The sequence below is a fragment of the Triticum urartu genome, chromosome 7 (assembly GCF_003073215.2).
Source record: "Triticum urartu cultivar G1812 chromosome 7, Tu2.1, whole genome shotgun sequence".
Classification (NCBI taxonomy): domain Eukaryota; kingdom Viridiplantae; phylum Streptophyta; class Magnoliopsida; order Poales; family Poaceae; genus Triticum; species Triticum urartu.
Genome location: NC_053028.1, coordinates 5,127,933 through 5,145,997, shown reverse-complemented (window position 1 = coordinate 5,145,997; position 18,065 = coordinate 5,127,933). Strand labels below are relative to the sequence as shown.

At 43.3% G+C, this 18,065-nt stretch overlaps 1 long non-coding RNA gene across 1 annotated transcript; it reads left to right on the top strand.

The window, feature by feature from the left end:
- Nucleotides 1–6,848: 6,848 nt before the first annotated feature.
- Nucleotides 6,849–8,150, top strand: LOC125523724. Its single transcript, XR_007290355.1, has 3 exons — nt 6,849–7,642; nt 7,743–7,872; nt 8,043–8,150. It is a non-coding gene; the product is annotated as an uncharacterized LOC125523724 (long non-coding RNA).
- Nucleotides 8,151–18,065: the final 9,915 nt, after the last annotated feature.

Genomic DNA, 18,065 nt, shown 5'->3' with positions numbered 1-18,065 from the left:
GCCAAGAGATGGAGCTGGTTGCTCTGCTGCTCGTAGTCGTAGGAGTAATATATAGGGAAGGAGGGCGATGGCCGATGGAGGATGGCTTGCAAGCAATCGGTTTCGGATGGTGATGCGGGGCCATCGTCAGTTCTTTGTCAGCTGTTGGGCTGTTGGCTAACTGTTAAGCCCGGGCCCCACCGTGTGGTTCTACACGGGCAAGGGGAAGATGTGGGATAGGTGCAGATGGTCTTTGCCGCTTGGAGCTTTGGCCGGAGTTTAGCCGACAACGTCGACATCGGCATGGCTGCTCCCAACGGAGTCCAGTCCATGGCTGCTGTGAAAGGAGGTTTCAACGATGTGCGTGTATTACGGATGGCATGAAGTAATAAATGGGTATTCTTGATTTATCTTTTTGGCAGTAAAAAAACGATGATGGGAGAGAGAAAATGATGGAACGGTAGGATGCAAAGGAACGATGCGGAGCACCGATGGGAGCACGCAGGCGGGAGCAGGCAAGCCCCATCCGAAGAGGTGCACGTACGTTCTACCTTTTTGTGTGTCAGCGTTTGGGGGTGTGATTTCTCTTTCATGTTTGCTATTAATATTTTTTTTGCGAATCACGTTTGCTATTAATACTGCCGACCGATTTTATTTTCTTTAGTTCAGTCTTTTTTTTGTTGCCACTGCTGGCCATGACGTGGACAACGAAGACGAGGAAACTGAATGTCTTAGATTAGACACACGCTCGAGACGCGAACTAATCTGTGGCTGTTGGATTGTTGTCTGTGGCTGTTGGATTGTTGGGAGGATAGTGCTATCCCTAGTCTATCAAGTTTCAAGTTTTAGATCTGACACTGGTTGTTTGCATTTTTCTAAATTTATTTTAGGCCTTCTGACGATGATGATGTGTATTCAGTGGGAGTAGACGTTTCCGTAGACTACGAAAATGTTTGTGGTGAATTCGTCAATCTCAAGATTTTAAGTCTTGAATGTGCTTAGAGCATCTACAACCAGACATCTCAAACCAGTCTCAAACACCCGGGCGGGCTGCCTGGGCACTGACCGGCAAAAAAAACGATCCATCCGGGCGCCTCAAACGGATCTCAAACGCCTGGGCTGGCCGGTACCCCTCATATCCAACCCAAATCTTGGACGAACATGAGGCAACCTGCGCTGAGAAGGATGCTAAGAAGGAAATTTGAGGGCTGCCCGGTCGCTGCTCATGAACGCGCCCAGATGAGTCTACGGATGTTTGAGGGACCAGATCTGTTGTACGTGTGTGTAGATGCTCTCGTAAGGGAAGGATGTGCTTGCGTGTGTTTACAGGGATGCGTACATTCGTATGTATGCATGAACGAATATTCATCATTGTAAAAAATAAGAGAAGTTGCGGTCCGATAAGTCGCGCCACCAGAGACAACCGGCACAACAAGATGAACAAGAGGTCGTCTATGTGTCTTGTCAAATGAAGAGTCTGATGTTTGGATTGAGAGGTGATTGTTAGGATAATCCAAACAATGCCTGAGTTTGTTTAAGAATGGTCAACGTTGCGGGTTAATTAGTTTGAAAAGTGACGTGTGTTAGTAGTAGAATAGGAAAGTTATCTTGAGTCGGTTTGTACTTTCCTAGTACATGTACGTGTGCCAGGTTTCTAATTAAATTAGGAATCTGTAGCAGCCGTGTCCGTGTTGGTTTAGTAGTAAACATACGACTAGGTCCGAGCAATAGCAGCCATGAGTTTTTCGTGCACGTGTGTTTATGTTGGGGTCATGGTTGAATTTATATAAGCAATAGCAGCCATGGGTTTTGTAACCAAGAGAAAAAGAGAAAAAGAAATAAAGAGAAAGAAAAGAAGGGCGCGACACGTGCTCTTGGCTATCAGTTTTTTATGCACGTGTGTTCGTGTGATTTCATGTGATCGATTTTGTTGGCGAATTTCCAACAACTGGTATCTAGAGCAAGGTCGCGGTGAAATTTTGCTTACCCTGGGGTGGCGACCTGACTACCGCCTCGGGGCGGGTGATATTAGTCGCTAATATAGCGACGAGGAGGAGCGGGAGATATAGTCGTTGGATGGTGCAACGACGAGGAAGATTCGTCCGAGCGGTGACGGGGAGGACGGGCGGTAGTAGTTCGTCGGAGCGACGATGAGAAGGTGGTGAGTTTCTGTCGCAAGCGAGGCAACAGGTGATTGTCGTTCGGCGGAACGACCTGGGGAGACTGCAGGTTGTCGTCGGCATGTTGGTGGAAAGAGATCGTTGATTGGAGCCGTGGTTCCGAGGTGCGGTGCTAGAAGATCTCGTCGAAATCGCCGTCCGGGGGAGCATGAAAGAGAAGACAAAGTTGAGTCGTCGTGAAGGTGTGCACATGAGATCTTGTAATGTGCATCCAATAGCTCAGGTGTATGAGTCGTCTGCTGCAGTTGAGATGCGTCACTGGCAGAGGAGAATTGAGAGTGAGAGCGGATGGAAAAAGGAAATTGTGCCTTACATTTTCGTCCTGATCAAGAAGTTCCGTCGAGTTCATATACGGAGAAGTTAAGTTGTGTGTAAATGGCGAGTTCTCATGCCGTCGGACAAGGAGCGTCGTTTGGTAAGTTGCATCACCAACGACAACGAGAAAGTGAAGATGTGGCGGGTAAAAGGATGTGTCTCCCTATGCACAAGCAACCGATGAGAAGATGACATCAATGTGACGAGGACGCACACCCAGTTAAGTTGAGTTTCTGCATGAGGCTATGCGTTTAGTCGACATGTAGCACGCTAAGATATGGCAACGTGGCTGGTAGTCCGGATAATTGTTGGTTTCAGTCTAACAGTCGGCATGACAAAAAGATGATGGAAAAGTGATGGTCATTGTTGCAAAAAGAAAAAAGAGAATTTGCAATCTAGTCGCGTCACCGGATACAAACGGCGTGATAAGATAAACAGGGGTCGTCTGCGTGCCTTGTAAAATAAAGAGTCGGATGTTTGAATTAGGGGGTGATTGTTAGAATAAATCCAAACAATGTCTGAGTTTGTTCAAGAGTGATCAACGTTGCGGATTAATTAGTTTGAAATGTGTACGTGTGTTAGTAGTGAGTAAATTGCAAAAAACCATTATAATTGGGTCGAAGTTTTCAATGCTTTAGAAAAAACCCACTAGAAAACATGCATATTGATGGGCGTTTGATGACTTTTGCATAATTGTGGTGATTTTTTGCAATTTACTCGTTAGTAGTAGAATAGAAAAGCTATCTTGAGTCGGTCTGTAGTTTCCTAGTACGTGGACGTGTGCCAGGTTTCTAATTGAATTAGAAATCAGTAGCAGCCGTGTCGTGTTTTTTTTTAGAGAGTGCAGCCGTGTCGTGTTGGTTTAGTAGTAAACGTACGACTAAGTCCTGTGTTGGGGTTGTGGCTGCATTTATATAAGCAACAGCAGCCATGAGTATTGTAACCGAGAGAAGAAGAGAAAAAGAAAAAAGAAATAAAAAGGAAGAAAGGAGGGGCGCCACACGTGCCCTTGGCTATCAGTTTTTCATGCACTTGTGTTCGTGTGATTTGATGTGATTGATCTTGTGGGCGAATTTTCAACAATTGATATTTAGAGCAAGGTCACGGTGAAATTGTGCTTGCCCTGGGGTGTCGACCCGACTAGCGCCTCGGGGCGGGCAATATAGTCGCTGGTATAGCAATGAGGAGGAGCGGGCGATATAGTCGCTGGGTGGTGCAACGACGAGGAAGATTCGTCCGAGCGGTTACGTGGAGGATCGGGTGGTAGTCGTTCGTCGGAGCGACGACAAGAAGGCGGTGACATTCTGTCGCAAGCGAGGCGATAGGTGATTGTCGTCCCGCAGAATGAACTGGGGAGACGACAGGCTATCGTCGGCAAGTCGGTGGAAAGAGATCGTTGATGGGGGTGGAGTTTCTGAGGTGCGGCGCTAGAAGATCTCGTCAAGATCGTCGTCCAGGGAAGCATGGAAGGGACGACAGAATTGAGTCGTCGTCAAGTTGTGGATGTGAGATCTTGTAAGGTTTGTCCAAGAGCTTAGGTGTGTGGTTCGTCTGCTGCAGTTGAGATGCATCACTGGTAGAGGAGAATTAAGAGTGAGAGCGGATGAAAAAAGGAAATTGTGCCTTACGTTTTCGCATGTGGTCAAACTGGGAGCGACGTTTGGTAATTTATGCCACCAACGACAATGAGAAATTGAAGATATGGCAGGTAAAAAGATGTTTCTCCCCATGCACAAGCAATTGACGAGAAGATGAAGATCAATGTGACGAGGACATGCACTAGTTAAGTTGAGTTTCTACATGAAGCTATGTGTTTAGTCGGCATGTAGCACGCTAAGATGTGGCTACGTGGCCGGTAGTCCGGGTAACCGCTGGTTCTAGTGCGACAGCCGGCATGAAAAAAAGATGATGATAATATGATGGTCATCGTTGCAAAAAAAAAAGTTGTGATCTCGTAAGTATTGTCACCAAAAACAACCAACATGACAAGATAAATAGAAGGTCGTCTGCATGTCTTGTCAAATGAAGAGTCGCATGTTTGAATTACTGATGATTGTTAGAATAATCCAAACAATGCCTGATTTGTTTAAGAGTGATCAACGTTGCGGGTTAATTAGTTTGAAAAGTGTACGTGTGTTAGTCGTAGAATAGGAAAGCTATCTTGAGTCGGTTTATAGTCTTCTAATCTATAATCTATAATCTATAATATCTAAATAGTTCAACCCTCCATCACGGTTTAGAAGGCGCACTTGAAAATTCTCTGGGACCTAAGTGGTTATCTATTGGTTGTGGGATGGGCTAAAAAATAGCATTCACACTACGCATGCATATAGAAATAGTATATCGAAGTACTAATTAGCTACTAGAAATAAATGCAATGCGCCATAAACCTTGTTTATTGTGAAAATGCACGCAAATTTAACTGCGCCTTCTAAACCGTGACAAAGAAAGTATAGTATTTCTCTTTAACATGCAGCTTATCCACATCAGCAACACTCCCACATCATTGTTCCATTAATCACTTATAGGTGGGACCCACAACAGGTTGATCAGCTTGACAACCACGTCATTGACCCGTTACCAGCAGGGGAAGAGAGACCGACCAGAGCCTGACCAAGATTACAGAACGTCCCGTCTCCCCACCTCCTCGATATAGTCGTACCCATCAATTCCCGTTTCCCCTCTGTATAGGCCGGCGCGGCGGCTGGGATCCCGTCTCACGCTACTCCAGCAGTGTCCGCGCGCGTCGACAGCGCACCAATCAGCTGCATACACAGCAGCACGACGAGGCCGACGGCAAGGTCTCGTCGCCGCAGATCCAGGCTATGGACACGCCGAAAGTCAAGAGGCTCAAGGACAAGTTCTACGTCATGCTCGAGAAGGTCAGCAGCTTCAATCCAGCTAGGTACGTACATATAGCTAAGCCAATAATCCAGGCAGCTCCACGGCTCCACTACATGTAGCTGCTTGATTGATTAATTAGTAGGCACTACAGCACCACACGAGAAGTAACAGGATCTGGGATTAGCCTCTCTTTTGTTTTGCAGAAAAGTCGCCGGCGGTGCCATCAGCCCGTCATCGCTCATGTGGAAGGTGGGAGGACACTCTATTTATAAGTTGGGAATCCAGATTTGGAGTTTTTTCTTTGCCTGCGTGGTTTCAAAATTATGGAAGTGAACCCTTGCATCCCATCCCGATCGGTGACCCTGGCGATTGGTGTCTATTCTATGTTTGGTAGTAATCAACCAACATCAAATTGGTCGCCACACCCCGACTCATCATTGGGCTTTGGTCATCAGGATGATGATCGCCATTGACTATTTTATCTGGATGGATGGATGTTCCGCCCAAGATTTACGACGTTGCCGGTAACAGATTCAAGGTATACATCGCCGGACATAGATCAAAGATCCGGTCATCCGCAATCAGAGGGGTCTTTTATCTACACGACTACACATCTGTTTTTGACAAGGGTTGACGATATTGATATGAGATGGTCATTTTCCCTGATTTTCTTGAGAGTTGTGGATCTGCTATGTTTATTTTATCCCATAATGTATCTTTGCTTTGTGAAATATGAAAATGCATCATTGTTGACCATGTAGTGTCATTTTTTGTCCATCCTTACGATTATGAAATCTCGCCTTAGAATTGGAAGTTGATAATTTGTATGGAAGGATTCTAATACCGGGACTACAATCATGACAAGATTATTTCTATAGAGGTCCAAAGAAGGTTGAATATAAATCCTTACGATGGACTTCACGTACTTAATGTTGCTTAGCATATGACCTTTATTATGTTGCTGCTACATTATGCACACATATTGGAAGTGGTTCTTTATGTCTTCAAATAAATTACAAAAAAAATGCATGAGGAACTGAGGGTGCGATCATTTTGCTCCTTCCTAGAGAAAAGTAGATATAGAACATATCATCAGCAACACGTGTTATCTATGGTATGTACTCACTTTAAGTTCCAAGCATTTTATTATTATTTTTTTATAGTTGCCACTCATCTCCTTTCACTAAGCCGTGCTGGGTCGTATATCTACATGTGTTCTTTTGCTTATGTATGTTGGTTATGAATCCAAATAAATTAATCCATGCTGATTGTGTTTGTGCTCAAGTGTTCTGTAATGTGTGTACATTGAACTTCTAAGTGATTATCATCTAGGTGTAAGCTATCTGCATTTATATTGATTCTAAGTCGATAATGAAGCAGTTGGTGAATAGTCTGCGCGGTTTATTTTCGTTGGTTTTTTTTCGTCATCCTCCCCCCACCCTCACCCCATTCCACGCAGCCAAAAAAAACCCACACCCCACACAAAAAACGCTTCTCTCGATCCCATCTCGATCTCATCGAAAGAAGAGCTTCGTTGCCCCTGCCGACGTACGGGAGAGCTTCCTTGCCGCCGCCGACGTACGATCTGCCGCGATCCCGTTCGATCTACCCGCTGCCGATGTACGAGATCGCCGACACCGAGATACGGGATCGCCGCCAACGCACGATCTGCCGTCTCTCGCTGCCGCCGTGGTACGATCTGCCGTCTCTCCCAGAGGAGGCGCCGCCGCGGACGTCCGGGATCACCGCTGCCTACGTCCGGGATCACCGCCGCCGACCTGCCAGAGGAGACGCCGCCTCCAATCTCCTAGAGGAGCCGCCGCCGCCGCCGGTCTCCGACGGGAGACGCCGTCGCCGCCGCCGCCGACCTTTGAGGGGAGACGCCGCCGCCACCTGCGCTGAACCCCAGGGCAGGGTGCGACGATCGTCGCAAGGAGTACTTGCCGGCCGTACACAGGTATTCTGAACCTTACCATCCTATTCTCATCATTCACAAATGTGTTCAGATAGTTGTTGCTTGTGTCGTTCCTGTTACTAGAGGAGGGCTCCACTGTCTGTGGCCATTCGCCACTCTGCCTGCAAGCTCGACGCCACAGTTTGACAGGGCCAAGGTGGTAGTAGACGATGACGAATATGGCGCCCTGGCTGTCTCAGTTCATGAGATTCCCCTATGGTGGCCGAATTTGTAACACACCAGGCTGCTCCCCTCTTGCAAATCAGAGCTAGCTTATATATTCATCCATAGGTCATGGCTGACTCCAAAGGCAACACTCCTCCGGTCCTCCTGTGCGTGATGGCAAAGCTATGCTACATGATATTATCACGTTATCATATTGCTCACCAAGTCACTAGGCCAGCTTTTGCTGTACTTTTTCTTCATTTTGTTCAGATTTATTTCATGCCCCAATGTTCTGTTATGTGCAGCTATGAGATTTTATTTGAAGAACCATGCAAAGCAATTTGAGATGATGCATATAAAGCATATTCGATTTATTAAGTGTTTTCAAGTATTCAATTTATTAAGAGTTCACTCATCATTGCCGACCGTACACAGGTATTCTGAACCTTACCATCTGATTTTCAGAATAAGAGTCTGTCTGTATAATTCATGGTGGTTAAAACAGCAGCATCTGTAGAATTCCCCTTTGTCCATGTTGTACCTACAATTTACTACTATATTTGTAGTGCTACTTCATTTGAATTTTGTAACCAAAAGAAATGCAGGCGAGTGATTCAGGGTTATTGTTCGAAGTGGCTATAATATGTAGGGGTTATTGTTCGAAGTGGCTATAATATGTGGCTGCAAACTTGCCGAGGCCAGCATAAGGAGTGATGGAGTTGTCTTCTACTTTTATTTGTTCATGTTGTCTCAACAAACTGACTTGTGTTTATGGCGACTTTTTTATGTGTCCATGGATCAGAGAGGATGGATGATGCAGTGGCCACATCAAGAGCTAGCAGGAAGGAGGCAGATGGCTTCCCATTGTAGTAAGAGACAACACACCAGGTTCTATTTCTTGTTTTTTGAAGATCATACTAGGTTATATGTGAACAAAATCTGAACTGTGATTTTTGATGTTTGAGATGTCTATAAGAGGGTGCTTGGATACGTTTTAGTCCCATGATTAAAAGTAGTGGGACTAAAACTTGCTAGCCTCATCCATGCTTGGATCCAAATACTAAAAAGACTAAAATCAAGTTATTGAGCATTTATTATCCTCCAAACCCTCCAATCCAGAACTCGCATGTGTTAAAGGAGAGGAATTAAATGAGGAGAGAGAGGGCTAATACATATTTTAGTAGGTTTCCTATGACTAAAAATTTTTAGCCTCAAGACTAGTCCTAGCCTCTCTTTAGTGATGGGTGCTTGGAACTTTAGCCTCTAAAAAAGACTATTTTTAGTTAGACTAAAAATAGTCCTTTGGATCCAAGCACCCTCTTATTGCACAAATAGAAAGGCGCCAATTAATTGATCATCAAATTCAGAATAGTATGTGTGCAGTAGCTTCTATCTCAATTTGGTTTTTATGTTGTTTGTGTTTGAATTAATTAGCACCCCATACCATCGTGTTTCTTCAGCCTGCAAGGTGATTAGCACTCAGCAAACTATTGGAAAGATGTTGCTACCTTGTTTTTTTTTTCAAACTCGACATGCACATGCAAGAATAGGTATGGCTACATGCTTTCTATATCTATCAGGTTCATAAAGCATTTTGGAGAGGTGCATCTTGTTGGAGAGGTCTGGTATGCATATTTAATTGAAGAAAACAAAAGTTTTTGATATAATAAAGATTGATGAAAATTTGGACTTACTCTACCAGGGACAATTTTCATGATAAATTATACGAAGTTTGTATCTTGGGGACATCTTCATGCCGACTTACGTTAAATATTGGGATATGTCCCCTCATGTGCCAGTTTTGAGATTTTGTTAGAAGTACATGATCTATTCTTAGTTCCTGCATGTTTTTGCACCTTTGTAGATTTGAGTATAACTTAAAGTTCTAGATGCATATAAGCTTGTGAGTTAACTAAAGCTCACTTGATGGTTCTAACTAAATTCTGCAAAAATATGACCATCATGGGATGCCTGCACCAACAACTTTATAAACTGAACTACGTTTTGCTAGATGACTCAAATTTTAGAACGCGGACATTATTTTTTGGGAATGCAGTTAGCAATAGAATCAAGTCAAGCTGAAAACAAGAGATCGATTTTTCGATATTGAATTTAATTCCTTTCTTGCAAAAGCACCTTATGAGTGAGGAGATTATTCAATATTGTATTTTATTCCTTTCTTTTACCCACTGTTCTATACTGCATGCTTGCACCTGATCAGGTTTCTAACTCAATTCATTTTTGTTAGATCCGTTGATGAAGAAAACAACACATTTCACGATATGATTATTGGTACTTCCAGTTTTGTTGTACTCTCTCATTTGCCTTTGTGGGAACGACACTGCTATATTGGTTGCTTATTTAAGATCATGGTAATCATTTTTTTCTAGCCTATGTGTATTCTAATTTTCTTCCCTTTATTTTTGGTGGGATAGTTGGAACACTATGACTAGATATACAATGGTAATGTTATCAGTGTTAGGCCCTTCCATGATTTCTGTGTAGCATGTCTAGACTATCAGCGTTAATTTGAGCCTCTTACTAAATGGAGGGGCTCTGATTTTGTAATAAAAAGAAATGGAACATATTTAACTGGGAAGCGAACTCAACAAGACAAAATAGTATAATCCTTCCCCTTTCAGATTATTCCTATTTGCTTATGCATGTCGTTGTACAGATTGTTTGACTTCTCAAAGAAATGAAGCTGCATATCCCCAACCTCAACTGTTGTGTCACCATTGAGGACATCTAGCTGCTTGTTGTTCTTTAGTTACTGTTGCTCTTAAGATTAATGTGTTAGATATTCTTAGGATAGAAATTTTATGGAATTTAATGATCATTCATTTAAACAAATATACGTGATATTTCCTGTAAAAGGTTGCCTTCCAATTTATGGCCTGTTACTAAAGGGGAGTTACTAGGTCGTTTCCACCACCTCAATCGATCCTAACCTCCTCTTTTTTTATTTTTAACCTTGCAGCGATTCCTGACTCCCACCGATTTTTCTAGGAACAGATGCCCATCCTCCCATGTCCGGTTTTTAGTTTGTTATGGAATATTAACTATTATCTGTACTCCTAAAGGGGAGTTTGCGGCGGTGATGGTATGGCTTGATTTCGTTCGTTTCGTTCCTCCGAATGAAGGAACTCCATTGATATTTATTTTGCTTTGGAAATCTTCTGACTACTTGCACGAATTTTAGTTCCTACTTGTACAGTTGCCTGCATTTTGTGTTTGAGAAACATCTGCTGATTAAGTGTAAAATAATACTTGCAAGTTCTGTTTGTTGACTGCGCCATGATAAGCTTTAGGCCTTTAGCTGTACAAAGCTGCTAAAGTAGGTGAGAACCACCTGCAGCTCAATCCTTGTTTTTCTCAACATTGACAAGGTAAAGTAAATGCGGAGCCAAGATCGATTGTTGTAAGCCTTTTACTGACTATGAGCAAGGGGATCTAGAGAGGAGCACTGCAATATGACAATGCCCTTCGTTAGCTCTGATTTTCCCTTTTTGTAACACTAGCTTAGAGGGATTTCTGAAACGAGTAGAAGATTAATAACTTCTACGACATCAAAGATCTCCGAGCTTTTAGAGTATGCAGCTTATTGATTTACTTATCGATTTATTCACACTCTATCAGATTTGTCTTGAACGTGATACTTTATTTATTGTACTGAACAGTGGAAGCTAACTGTTTCTTTATACAGAATTAGCCTGCACCATTTCTGTATAAGTTCGCCTTGATACCAATTTGCATACTTGCGCTACTAGGGCCTTTGGTCAGTTTGCAACTGGAATTCTAGACACATATACTGAGTTCATGATGGAAATATGCGAGTATTCTGAAGGTTTGGAAAATGTTTTAATTACTACCAGCCAGAATTTGGGAATTAGTCTTACAAAGAGAAGAGACAAGGAAACATTATATGTCAATGGTTCTTTATTTTCCTGTGCAGATAATGAAACTAGCAATTCTGTAATTCACGAGTTTGCGTGAATACGGAAACTTAAGGTAGTATGATAGCATAAGTGAAAATGTTCTTCATTTTATATCTTGGTTCGACCAAACTATATTATATCCTAACGTATGCATGATCAACATAATATTTTTACCTTCTGATTAGCACTACTCTAATAACAATTATGCCTACTATTTAACATTTTGGTGTATTGTTTGGTCTTAGGCATTTTAGTTAAATACATCCTTTTGTGATCAATAATGATTTTTTAGCATGCCATCTTCTTTTGCTGTAGTGGAGATGTGCGGTTACCTGCTAGAAAAGAAAATGGTGTTTCTAATATGTTATGCTTATTTTCTAGGTGCTTCCACCTTCCAAACTACAAGGTCTGCAGCCTTAGATGAACAGCTACAGCTTTATTTGCCCGAGGATGATTTGATTGTGCAAGTAAGCCTACATAATTTCCCTTGTGATTTATATTTATCGGTGAGGTCTCTGTGGCTTGTGAGAAATCATGTATTGACATAAATGAGAAGAACCTACAACAAGTAACTCCACTGAATTTGTGAGATATCTGTAGCCGGTACAACATACAACTTGATGGAGTTTGTTAGATCAACCGTAGAAGTTCTATATGTGTGTTCAGTGCAGATAACTAGGTATTATTATAATATTCTCTCAAGTTTAAGCTTATCCAATTAGCAGAAGTCTCGAGAAAATTCAAGACATACGTAAGATGCACATGGACCACGGGTCTTTCAACATGGCAGGGCGCGTAGTGGCATGCGACAAGCAACATATGTTGAAAGAGACCATTGATCACTACTTGGACCTAATTTTTTCCGTAAGTTATTATTGTTACAATCATGTATCATTGTTTTCACCATGTTTGCAAATATTTTTTTCCTCTGACGATTGTGTGCAAGTTTGCAGGGAATCCAAAGCGATGCATAAAGTGGGATATTTTTCTTTTAATTTATGCACTCATGACATGGGAAAGAACTAAATCAACCAATTTGCAGGGTGAGTATTCATTGTTTCGTAATTTTATATTTTTTTAATACTCCAAGATGACGACTTATAATGCCTCATATAGGATGGTTGCGAGCTAAGGAAGTGATTTTTGGTGCACCTTCTCGTCTGCTCCCGCGAGCGGCGAGGCGAACCCTAGCGCGCCTCCTCCAGCCCCCCCCCCCCCCCCCCCCCCCCCCCCCCTCTCTCTCTTGCCGGCGTCGGTGGCGGCGGGGCATCTTCCCCTTCCTCATGGTGGGCCGGCGCGGGACGACGACTCGAAGCGGAGGCGCGCAGTTCTACAGGACGGTGTGGCGTTGCTGCGGCCGGGGCGGCACGATGGGCGTCCTGGGTTGGCGGCGCGGGCGGCTGCTCATCGGGGGCGTGCCTACGCGGGTGGCAGCTGTGGGCGTCCTGGCCAGATCTGGATCGGGCGGGTGCTCTGGCCGGCAGCCAGCACGCGGTGCGGGCTGAGGCGGCAAGGGCACATGCATGCCTCCCACTTATATTATGCGACAGTTGTGGATGGGGGTAGGGGTTAGTCTGTTTAGTTATGTCTGAGCGGAATTATTTTCCTACTCAAGAAAACGTGGCAACTTATGTTTCATTAGAGATGGCTTTATAGCAAATTGCATGATCGAGCGATTCATATTTTTGTCATCAAGTCGTATAATTTGTTTGGTTAGGATAGAAAGGTAAATGCATTGGTTGGTTGCTTCAAGGGTTAATAACGGACACAGCGGACCGTGGCAATGGCTCTGGAGACATCGAATCTGTCTTCTTGGCTTGGGGGCATCATGGTTGGCGCACGCCTCCCCCCCCCCCCCCCCCCCCCCCCGGCCCCCCCCCCCCCCCCCCCCCCTCCCCCGCTTGATAAAGGCCGGAGGATCGACACAAACACGTGGAGAAGGGATCATGGTGGAGAGTGGGCGGTTGGTGGGGGACTCCTCGGCGGTCCATGGGGAAGTACCGTGAAAAGGAGAGAGGACGCCATGGTGAAGGTGAGGTGGAGGTCATCCGGTTTTAAAAGGAGCGGGCTTCAGCGAGAAATGTCCTGCTACAATGGGAAACGGAGCGGGAAGGGATGGGTCAGGTAGCAAAAAGAGAAGATGTGTCGTAGGGTGGGGGTTTTGTGTTGCTCCATTCATTCGTGTTCGGGATAATTTCCCATATAAAGAAACAAAAGAGTCAAAGAAAGCATAGAAAATGTTTCCCGTCCGAACAACCACGTATTTCTTCACGTATGGTCTGGATTTGGGGTAGTCTGGACTGTCCAGACCGTTGGATTTTGAAGAATCTGTTGGGTGCTCATTTGATGTCCGAACACGTCCGAATGTATGAGGGATAAATGAGTTTCGGCGTCCGAACACATCCGGACATATGAGGGATAAATGAGTTTCGGCCTTGGAGACAACGTTTATCATTTCTTTCCTTCATTTATATATATTATAGCCCGTAGCAACAGACAAATGAGTTTCGGTCTTAGAGACACTTTATCATTGTTTTCTTTATTTATATGTATTATAGCCCGTAGCAACGCACGGGCATTCTACTAGTAATAAGATGGATATGCAGTTCTCCGCCTTGCTCGTGGTCATAAGTAAATGTTTACACAACTTTTCTATTGCCTTTTGTGTTGTAGGGATAATATCATGAAGTTTATTCAGGAGAGTAGAAAATATATTCATCTCATTCTTCATAGTGTATCTGTGGACGGGAAAGCTTCCATTATAGTCTCCATAGTATTCGACCTTTGCCGTGGAGAAAGTATGTTTTATATGAAGAAAACATGCAGCAGTAGACAAGAATATTGGGAGGTTCACCACTAGGACATGACATTGACACATTGCTTCAATGTTGCCATGTTGGTACTATCTCTAGCCGCACTTGATGAGCTTTCCAAAGACATGATGTTATTTTAGGAAAACAGGTTTGCTCCGACACAATAATAGAGACGACTCATTTGCTAATCAGGTGGTACTTTGTTTTCCAAGTGTATATTGTAGGGATAAACTTCCATGGTATATATACCAATTGAAGGATCATAAGGACATTGATCAAGACTAGAAGAACGCCCGTGCGTTGCAACGGGGCCACATTAACTTTAAGAGTTCAATATTAATCATGTTAATAATACATTTAATATTCTCATACATATCAAGTGACACTGCGACCTTTTTTGTCAATTTAGCAACGGGCTCAGTTGCAACGGACTTTTTATACATATCAGACAACTTGGTACTACTTAAACTACAACTATGGCTACCAATATTTTTTTGTCAATTTAGCTCAGCAATAGTGCCTGGCTTAATAGACTGATTTGCATTCACCCCCTCAGAAGACAGAGAGAACCAACTCAACATGTCAGAAGATTAACAGAAATTTCATTTGTATGGCATGAACATATAGCAGGAGCACCAACACATAGATCAGCAGAGAGCAGAGCACAGCATGCACACACTCGGGCCATCTATATCATACACACACAGCAACGCACACACGCATCACGCTGGCATACATATACAGAAAAGCAGGCACACACGCATCATGCGCATTGGCCGGTGCGACGCACGCAGAGCAAGTACGTACGCACGGAGAGCAAGCTAGCAAGCACGCACGCGTCCAACCCCGCCGCTGCATGCGCTGGCAGAAGGTGAGGCAGCAAGGGAGACTGCACATTGAAGCTGTCCATGCAAGGCTGGAGGTGCTGGGCCGGCGACGGCGGTGTCGGGACGGCGCTTGATTCGTTCCCGGTGGCGTGGAGCTTGGGGCGGCAACGCGGCGATAGCTAGTGCTCGGGGATGGGGGTTTGGGGCGGGGGCAGTCGACCCAATGGCTGGCGAAGTTAACGGGCTCGGGCGGCTGGAAATTCGGCGGGTGGCGGCGGCACAGCGCGAGGATGGGACAGGCGGAAAACCTAGCGGGCGTTCAACTACCAATACCCACGCCTTTTTTTAGGGGAATTGCTTGTGAAAATAACGTGCGACGACGACTTAGCGAGCGGATCCCCTTAAAAAAGACATAGCGAGCAGATTCCCTTAAAACTGGTAGGAATGGATACGATTGATGACGTTGATAAATAGTGGTGAATGTTGGCCTAATTTACTATCATCATGCATGGAAACGAATCATCAAGAAAAAGAATACTTCCTATTACTACACTCATAGGAAGCTTCCTAATCTCTGCTACCAAACAGTTTCTGCCCAAACAAGGAAGGAAAGTTATGGACGTGATTCGGAAGGAAACAAACGTTATGAAGATTAATTAATTTAGATTTGATCTTTAGAGATTGATTGTGATTGATTCTTTTACATAAAGACATTACTAAATAATTTGCGTCAGTATGGAAAGTTCTGATCCGTTCAGTTTTTTTCGTTGTGTGAGAGGGTGAAGTGAAAATAAACCGATGAAGTGGGGGAGGCTACGAAAAAAATCTACGACGGTTAACCTACGAAAAAAAACCCGGACGAAAGTGGTGGGACGAAAAAAAACCTGGAAGCGAGACTACCAACTGCTCCATTAGGAGTAGAGATAGATGGGAAGTTAATGTGACGGATCAAATCATGTAATTTTCATGTAAATATCTAATTGCCCAACTTCATGCTATTTGTGTTCAGGATATGCCTATAGTCCAATATCTATTTTAATTTGCTTAATGTATCTTATAAATTGTCATGTGTAATTTATTTTTGTTGCAAATGAATTCCGTCTGTAACATGATAATTTGGACCTTGGTGCTTATCTATGTATAGGTCATCATGCTGTTTTCAGCCTATCGCTTTGAGATAAATGTTTGGGACTCGCTCAAAGGTGAGAAAAGGATGGGTATTCTTTTGCTCCAATGATCATAATTGGTTTTGTTCTTATTTTGATATTGTAGCCCCATCACTCAAATGTAGCTAATATTTGAGTGCAATTATCATTCTTTGTGTAGATCTCAGTATGAAGAGTATGCAGATATGAAGTTGATTTATAATAAGAGTCCCACATAGTATTTTCATTTCAGAATCCCTACACTTTATGTGTTTATAACATTAAAATATATGTAAATGATATTAGTAAAAAAAATAGAATGCATCATTGACATTTTGCAAATTTTATAAAATATACTCAGTAATAATGTGTCCATTTCAAAATTTTCATCTTAATATCATACTAGTCGAAGGCACGTGCTTTGCACGTGTGCATTCTTAATAAAAAGACCATACAAGAAAAAAAATTCTTAAGTATAAATGAAACACTTTTTATATGGAGCTTTAGCTTCGCAACCTCTTGCCGATTTACAGTGTTCATGAAAAATTTGATTTTTTATATTTCCAAAACACATCAAGAGTAATTTTGGTTAACATTTCACAAACTTGCAGTTTCCAGCAAAAAAAAAGAAAAGACAAACTTGCAGTTAATATTCTCAAAACAGAAGTTAAGTCATGGGATTAAATTTTGTCCTGAAAATAATCATCTCCACGCATTCTACGTACATTACTTGGACGTAGGTGGATGTAATATGCATTCTACCATGCATATCCAATATTTTTTGTGAGCAAGAAAATGGATATGTATCAGTCCATATACAATGCATGTCGTAAAATTCATGCAAAAACATGAGAATAGCCTGTTCCGCTCAACTTCTATTAAAAAAAACATTTTTGTTTTTTGATTTTAGGGGAGACCACTCGACCTTCTGCGTCATGCCTTACTGTCGTGTATGGAGACCCACTCAGAAATGCGAACCAGGTGAGCTCCCTGCCGATTCTCAAAAAAAAAAGGTGAGCTCCCTGCCTCTGGCTGTCGAGTGGAGTTTATAAAAAAAAGACTGTTGAGCAGAGTGCCGCCACCCCTTCTTCGTGCCGCTGACCCGAGGACTGCCACGCCGCAGGCGCAGCGCACGACCGGCCATCCGGCAATTCAGAAGATATTTTGGCCAACGAATTAAGCTTGTTATCTAAGAAAACTTGCTGGCCAAGGGATAAAATTTTCTAGTTGAGAAGGAGAATATATAAGGCCACGTACGACAGATGTTTTGGGTGGATCAATCTTGAGTTTCTCCACAGACATCTGAACTTTGGCATAGAAAGAGCTATGTTCGTGAGAACATGCTGGTTCGTCTCTTCTTGAGTGCACAATAGGAGACAGGAGATCATTGTAGCTTGGAGGAGAGCCTGTACAACTCGTGCACCACGGCGAGGGCATAAATCTCCTTGAAGACAGCGCCTGCCGGCGTGCCTTCAAGCTGCTGCACCACGGTCTGCTGCGACCACCTCTTCTTCAACAACAGCTGCCTGCGTCCTCGTCCCCAACATATGCCGGGGTTTATCGCCTGTGTAATTTCTCAAAATTGGTAGGCAATCCGCTGGTTCTGTTTATGGTCTTGCTGCCAAGGCACATCAGATTGGAATTAGTAATCTATCTATGGATGGGGCATGTCCCTCCATTGTTGAGTTCACTTGCAATGACTCTGTAACTGTTTCCGTATGAGTAAAGCAAAATGGTATGTGCTCCCTTTGGTTGACAGGATGTCTCTGTTGTAGGTTAAAACTGAAAAATGTCAGTATATTGTATATACATTTGAAGCCCAATGGCTCTGTATCATAAAGAATGATATTTGCTCACTTCTGTTGCTGGATTTCTGCTATATGCAATAACTGAAAAAGGAATAGT